Source organism: Lates calcarifer, linkage group LG18, assembly GCF_001640805.2.
Source record: "Lates calcarifer isolate ASB-BC8 linkage group LG18, TLL_Latcal_v3, whole genome shotgun sequence".
NCBI classification, from domain to species: Eukaryota; Metazoa; Chordata; class Actinopteri; family Centropomidae; genus Lates; species Lates calcarifer.
In genome coordinates, this window is record NC_066850.1 from 8,306,061 (window position 1) to 8,314,322 (window position 8,262).

At 39.6% G+C, this 8,262-nt stretch overlaps 1 long non-coding RNA gene across 1 annotated transcript; it reads right to left on the reverse strand.

Annotated features, from left to right (window-relative positions):
* Nucleotides 1–7,319: 7,319 nt before the first annotated feature.
* Nucleotides 7,320–8,256, reverse strand: LOC127143564 (uncharacterized). Its single transcript, XR_007815112.1, has 2 exons — nucleotides 7,792–8,256; nucleotides 7,320–7,728 (listed from the first exon to the last, which is right to left on the reverse strand). It is a non-coding gene; the product is annotated as an uncharacterized LOC127143564 (long non-coding RNA).
* Nucleotides 8,257–8,262: the final 6 nt, after the last annotated feature.

Genomic DNA, 8,262 nt, shown 5'->3' on the forward strand with positions numbered 1-8,262 from the left:
AGTGTTTACAGAAACAAACTGTTTCATTACTGAATACCTTTGTATCTTTGGTATTTCTGTATTGCAATTTCTTTTAATTATTGGCTAATGCAGATATATTTGCAATAAGCTAATATCAACCAATATGTGTGCCTGGCAGGTTTACTGTGTAAGTTTGGTTTTACAACTTAACTTTCCAGTCCTAATTCCATTCATTGGCCCATATAAGAATATGGCTCACCTTAAAGGAGCAGTTGCTGAGTTTGGCAAGAGAGGAAACTGAATGAACCAGGCAAACTGAAAAAGGCTTTATCTACTGTGTGTGTTCATGTGTGTGTGATCTCTACCTGCTCTCAGGCCTGGTGACGGCTGCCAACAATAGCAGCTACACTGATTACAGGGCTCTCGCAGTTGCCAGCCCCCATACCCAACTCAACACACACACAAGTGTTGTCCCTCTGCTCTTTGACCATTAGATCTCTCACACCCCTTGAGTGGTGGGTCGCCACATTATCATTCCCCTGTGTCTTTTGGCCATGTTTTGCTGTTACATCCTCACCCCATGTGGATGTGAGAGAGGGTGTGTGTGCGCGCTGTTTCTCCTGACCTTGGCCAAACATTGGTTCCTGTTTCTGTCAGCTGTTGGCTCAGCTGCGCGCCACCTTTATTGCTTTCCCTTGTCGAGCCAGAGGGCTGAGAGCCAGAACTCGCTCCCATTTCTCCTTTGCTGCTTCACCTGCCCTCACCCATCTGCCCAGATGGTTTGGGCTGATGTAGGAAACACAGTGGAGACTACGTCACACAGAGCAGGACTGAGAAATGGCAAAAATCTCTACTTACTGCCATGTGAACTAGTTAGAATGTGAGATTTAGGAGTGTAGTGGAAATTGAAATGGAAGAAGGCCCAGGAAGAGCAGATGCTGTAGTCACCCGTGCCTCACCTTGTCCTGCAGCTCACCCCGTCAGGCCAGCAGCACCCACACTGACACACCACAGGAAGAAGAGGGGGAGAGGAAGAGGGGGAAATGGCTGACCTCTTCCTCATCTGTCCACCTGGACAGCATCAGTGAATTTAATAGATAAACTTGATTGCATTATCCAAAAAATGTTTATACAGTACTGTATATTTTAACACAGGCCTGTAATATATTTTTTAAAGGTGGGATAATTCTTAACTTCTAATGCAGTTTCACTTATTCAGGAATTAAATTAAGACTAGTTATCTAGACACAATGCAGAGAGGAATTACTGTTGCAGTTGCAACTTGGAAAAAGAAAACTTGAAAAAAAATCTTAGAATCCATGTCCTCGCTTTCTGTAGGAATAACTGCATTGCTAAGACAAAACAGCCAAGATTGTCTATTAGTGTATACCCAACATGATTGCCTTGCCATTTGTTTTCCTCATTATTTCCTGTGTTTGGTGTTCTTGGTCCTGTAGTGTGCTATGAGTGTTGGATGAGGTAAAAGCAGCAGTAAGTAGGTATTTAGGTCCCCTCTTATTGAGAGCAAAAGGTTCATTGTCTTGCTCAAGGGCACTTCAGCCAGCCTGTTGATGATGTGTTTACATACACTGGCTGTTTTTGCAGGGAAAGCTTCTGCTTACAAAACAGTTTCTCCAGCCACTTGACCGCCCCGCAATCACATATTACACAACGTGCTTTTGAAGCAGACAATCAAACTGTCTTGCTTGACAACTCATTTGTCCCAATTGTATCCCCGCTGCCTCCTCAATCACACAGTCACCGTCACTCATCCAGCCACAATATGTCACCAGATGCATTTCAGCACAGATGCGTTGAAGAAATATGACGCTGGAATCAACCAAACCTTCACAGCAGCAGTTTTTAGGATGAAGCAAGGTGCTGGTCCCGACAGATAAACCCCAAATGCACATATACACACACAAACTACTCCAGACAGAGCTTTATTTTTTAATCTGGTTTTGTAGCCGTGAACAAGATTCGTGGCAGCAGGGAAAGTGCAGGCCAATGAAAGTTCAGCAGCAGTTTTAAAAGCCTCTTAGGGCTCAGTGGAGTGACAGCAGTTTTATCTTACCAGCATTATGGCTGGAATATGCTGATCAGATTATAGAGTCCCAAGATGCATCTCCTAATGTTTTACAGCATGTTTCGTCTTAGGGAGAGCTGAACAAAACTCTCCTTTAATAGAGAATCCTAGCTTTTTAAGTTGTTCATCATAGTTACATAAAGAGCTTTCAGGGGATGGGATGGGTAAAAAGATCGCGTACTTCAAAATTTACTGCCCCTGGTAACATTTGAACCTCCAACCTCCACTTTATAAAGCAGATGTCAACCTCAGAACCACCAAGCAGGAAGTTACCTGCTTTAGCTAATCAGTCCTTTTTCCTCTAGTCTTTGAGTGTTAAGAATTAATTGCGCCGATAACTTTCAAACTTGTAACCGCCATACTACAAAACAAGTTAACCCAAGCTGCTCAGTTTCATACTCTTTGGTGTTTTCCTCAAGCCTGTGAGTGTTTGTCTCTGGTCTTGGACTTCAAAATTCAATACTACAGAATTTTTGTATTGCATTTTGGAAACAAGATAAAATATAGACACACACTTATCAAACCTGCCCCATTTTAAATAAATGGTTATGACTGACCAGAGTTGTCTCAGGATGGATAGACATCTGAACAGGAAAGGGGCCAGATCCATCTTCCATAGCAAATAAACATAAGCTCACTGATTCGTACACATAGTTAAAGGAACACAAAGCACTACTCTAGATATTCATATAAGGGTTAAAGTCATTTTCCTTCTGTGCAGTCACTCATGATGACAAGGACTTAGCCTGTGCAAATGTTGGATTTTTCAGTCTAGAATAAATCTCATATGGTCCACTTTTTGTTGTGGGACATTTAATTCTAATTATTTAGAAGGCTAGAATCAACAGAGCCAAGCTTCTGTTCATGGTGCCACAGGAGACTCTTGTTGGAGCGACTCCACTGACTGCAGGCACACTGGCAGCTTTCAAGATGATTTCTTATGAATGTAGCAACACATTGGAGTTTAGACCTTACTGAAAGCTTTTCACTTGACTTCTTGAAGGTGAAACACTGAAAACATCCAGGCAAACTTTCCATTTTTTCAGGGGAGCTGGTTGTGTCTGTCGAGGTTGTTGCAGACCACAGTCTTGTTTATCTAGCTTTGGGGGAAGCTGCTGTCTGAGGTTGTTTTGTTCTGGGGCAGATTTACACTCTGGTCTTCAATTTTATGACATATTGTGAGCTTATAGAGTCTCTGCACCTCACAGCACTGCACACAAGCTTCTTTTTATGGTATTGTCTGTTTGTGTTGCATTTGTTTCCCTGTTTAGTTGACTATATTTATTTAGGGATCCTTTTACAGCATTATGTGTGAGACTGTATCAGTCAGTATTAACAGTCATCCACATTTAGGCGTTGGCATCATCTTGGTTTTAAATATTTGAGCTGAATTAGTACCTGAGATTTAGCACCACACTAAAACAATATTATCTTGATGAATAGAAACATTCTATAAATCTTTCTTTGATTTAACACAACAAACTTAAGTTTTTAAATTTAAAATATTGTCTCCACACAAACAACTCTACAAGACTGTCTTTATAATCAAAACTGGCAAATTTTTAATTTAAATTAGGAACTGTCTGATTGAAAAATAAGATTTGTCCAGACATCCCAGTTCTCAGAACTTGACTCCATTCAGTACTTACTTGTGTTCTGGATACATTTTTGTTGGTACCAATGAAAGGTACTTTGTTAAACATCCCAAATCAATCACTTTATATAACCATTACAGAAAGCAAGCTAGTGGCCCTTATAGCTGTCTCTGCTACCATTCAGTCTGACCAAGCAACAAACTGAGTCATTTTTAACATGCCTTTGTAAGGAAGCCATTATTGTATTAACTTGTGCCAACGCTCTTGCACCATTTAGCTTTAAACATTGGTTGTCCCAAACAATTAGTGCTGCTGCTGCTGAGCTCAAATGAAGGCAGACAGATCTGGAGCAGAGTGACTGGAGCAGGCTGATGAGCTGTGTGGGCTTGTAGTCTATCTAGCCTCAGGAAGCTTCTGTTTCTGTGCATTCGTGCTGCTTATCTGCTTATCTTTCATGTGCTTTAAAGAAAAACATTTGTTCATTCATTTGTAGCACCACTAAAAACAGCCACAGAAACTAGACTTAACGCTGGTTTTGACTCGGAGGATTGAGATGAGATGACAGTCGACAGCTCTTCACTCACGTCATGAGATTTAACCATTTATGACAACAGATGGCTTAATTTTGCCTAATGGCTCTGTTCTAAGAAGCTCCTCTCTGTCTATTCAACGAAGCTTGCACAAGAAAGATGGTCTTTAAATAGAGTGCCTCAATGTGCCAGAGAGTTTGAATAACTAGTAGGTACTGCTGTGGTCAGCTGACTGTCTGGCCTATTCGAGCTCTGGATAGGGATTGTACTTGGTATTGGTGTAATCACTGACTGATTACCTTTACTAAACCTACAGCCAAGGTGAAGGCTTAAGGCAAACACTCTGCATGATTAGATTTTGTCATAAAGGAATAGTGTGGAAAAAAATGCTTTCTCGCTTTCTTGCGTAGAGTTAGATGAGAAGAGCTACACCAATCTGCACTAGCAAACATTGTATCTTGCTTGTTTAATCTGTACTGAACAGTTTGCGGTTTTAAATGGAGCTATGTAGTTTAATTACCTCTTGATGATCAACACTTTATCTGTGCAGTCTCCCAGGCTATTTTTAATCACCAAGAAATATGTTGGTGAGTTTTTCAGTTTTAGAGGTAGGCTGTACAGGTGCTTCCATACTCAACCCACAGACATGGGAGTGGTATCAATCTTCTCAACTAACTTGTGGAAAAAAAATGCATACATGTATCTCCCCAAATTTCATAACTATTTCTGTAAAGACCTTAAATCATAGTTGATATGTATTAGAAGTTAATGCCTGTTGCCTTGTGCTCTAGTACTGCCATCTAGTGGGCACCTGGGTGAACTCATAATATAGCCAATAGCCTACAAAAGTACAAATGTTAGCGGTGAGCGTTAGCATTAGCCTTATTTTTATGGTGTCTTTGGGGCTTTTTTAAAAACTTCTTGTCCTTATTTTTATTTGCGTGGGTTGAAGTGTGTTTGTGTTTCTGTGACTAGCGTCCCTGACATGAGTCGTGAGCACCTTACAGAGGCAAGGTAGCGGTTTACTAGTCTGTAGTCTGATTATCACGTAACTGTGATCATTTTGCATATTTACTCAGGTATTTTACATCTATTTATGGTCAGCTTCTTTGTTTCTTTGCAGGTGTTCTTACTGTGTCTCTGTAGTTCTGTGTCCAATCCTGAACATTTTACAGTTGTATTAATAATAATAACCAGTTCTACACTTATTTACTTACATTTTTCACATAAGCTGCTGTTGAGAACTTTGTAAATTTGGTTGTGACCTAACCCTAATAAAAACAACACAAAACAAAGACATTTTGAATATGTGTTAATAAGAAGGTGGCTGAAATGTGAAATAATGATTCTGTATGTGACCGTCTGTGGTGGAAGAAATACTCAGACTTTTTACTGAAGTATAATAAACAACACAAGTGAAAATCCTGCATTCAAAAATGTACTTAATTGATAGTGTTTTATTGCAGTTCACAGTAACATACATGATTGCTTCAGTGATTAGTTGATAGACACACAATCAATAATCATTTGACTTTTTCCCAAATATTTACTGTTGTTGGTTCTTCAGGAGGTGATGACAGTCAACTGTTAATTTTCTGAAGGAGCCTCTAATGTTGAATATTTCTCTGTGTTTTCATGGTTAAACTGTTGATGAGGAATAGGTAGTAGTGTATTCATCATTTTCCTTTGTCTGTTTCTCTGTGATTTCCTCCAGGTGTCACCACTTTGTCCACGACATCGTCCACAATCGCAGAGACATGGTCCATGGTCGGAGAGACATTGTTGAGGATGAGGGAGACATCGTCCACGATCAGAGACATTGTCCGTGATTGCAGAGACCTTGTCAAAGATGAGAGAGACGTTGTCCATGATCAGAGACATTGTCCCATGCTTCGTAGAGACCTTGCGATAGAATCGGCGGAGACGGGGGTCACCGATTTGACGGCATTGCCCGCGATCAGGGACATTGTTGATGACCACAGAGACACCGTCTATGATCTCAGAGACATCGTCCACAATCACAAAGACATAGTCCATGAACGGAGAGACATTGTCCATAATCTCAGAGACATTGTCCGCGATCACTGAGACGTAGTCCGCGATCACTGAGACGTAGTCCGCGATCACAGAGATGTAGTCCAAGATCACAGAGAGTCTTCGTACAGTGAAGAAGTTCTTTCAGACCAAGACAGAGGCCTCCAGGTAATTCACAAACAGCTTTACATCAACTGTCCAACACAGAGCACTGTTTAGTAAGGCATCAAAAATGTTCAAAAAATGTCATAGTAGTCATAGTATAGTATGTCAAAAATGGTCAAAAAATGTCATGTCATAGTATAGTAGTCAAAATGGTCAAAAAATGTCATAGTATAGTAAAATGGTCAAAAAATGTCATAGTATAGTAAGGGAAAAATGGTCAAAAAATGTCATAGTATAGTATGTTGTCAAAAATGGTCAAAAAATGTCATAGTATAGTAAGGGTCAAAAATGGTCAAAAAATGTCATAGTAAGGCATGAAAAATGTCTTTTTGATGTCTTCCTATAATGTGACATTTTGCTTCCATTTTGGATTACTATTACTTCTGCATTGCTTTTATATTACAGATTACTTTTACCATTACATAATACTTTTCTTATTACATGTTACTTCTAAATTTACAGAAAATTTTTACTGTTACAATGTCAAAATGTCAAATGTTACTGTTATTGTTAAGGATAAGTCAAAATGGGACTGTTAAATATCTGAACTTCAGTTTGATGATACATGATCAGAAATTCTTGATTGTGTGTATGTGCTAGACACACTAGACTACACTGTACAAAACAATATCAATTTTACAAATTAAATATTGGAGTGAGTTTTTCATATGTGTGGTAATTTTAACTGTTAGTCAGATGCTATTTTTATCATTACAGTATATAAAGACTAGTTCTACACATAAGCTGCTGTTCAGACCTTTGTAAATTTGGTTGTTATTCATTGAATGAAAACACCATAAAACAAAGACATTTTAAATATGTGTTAATAAGAAGGAGGTTGAAATGTGAAATAATGATTCTGTATGTTAGTGTCTGCTGTGGAAGAAATACTCAGACTTTTTACTGAAGAATAATAAACAACACAAGTTAAAATCCTGCATCCAAAAATTTACTTAACTGATAGTGTTTATTATTGTTGTGCAGTTCACAGTAACATACATGATTGCTTCAGTGATTAGTTGATAGACACACAATCAATAATCATTTGACTTTTTCCCAAATATTTACTGTTGTTGGTTCTTCAGGAGGTGATGACAGTCAACTGTTAATTTTCTGAAGGAGCCTCTAATGTTGAATATTTCTCTGTGTTTTCATGGTTAAACTGTTGATGAGGAATAGGTAGTAGTGTATTCATCATTTTCCTTTGTCTGTTTCTCTTTGATTTCCTCCAGGTGTCACCACTTTGTCCACGACATCGTCCACAATCGCAGAGACATGGTCCATGGTCGGAGAGACATTGTTGAGGATGAGGGAGACATCGTCCACGATCAGAGACATTGTCCGTGATTGCAGAGACCTTGTCAAAGATGAGAGAGACGTTGTCCATGATCAGAGACATTGTCCCATGCTTCGTAGAGACCTTGCGATAGAATCGGCGGAGACGGGGGTCACCGATTTGACGGCATTGCCCGCGATCAGGGACATTGTTGATGACCACAGAGACACCGTCTATGATCTCAGAGACATCGTCCACGATCACAAAGACATAGTCCATGAACGGAGAGACATTGTCCATAATCTCAGAGACATTGTCCGCGATCACTGAGACGTAGTCCGCGATCACTGAGACGTAGTCCGCGATCACAGAGATGTAGTCCAAGATCACAGAGAGTCTTCGTACAGTGAAGAAGTTCTTTCAGACCAAGACAGAGGCCTCCAGGTAATTCACAAACAGCTTTACATCAACTGTCCAACACAGAGCACTGTTTAGTAAGGCATCAAAAATGTTCAAAAAATGTCATAGTATAGTATGTTGTCAAAAATGGTCAAAAAATGTCATAGTATAGTAAGGGGTCAAAAATGGTCAAAAAATGTCATAGTATAGTAAGGG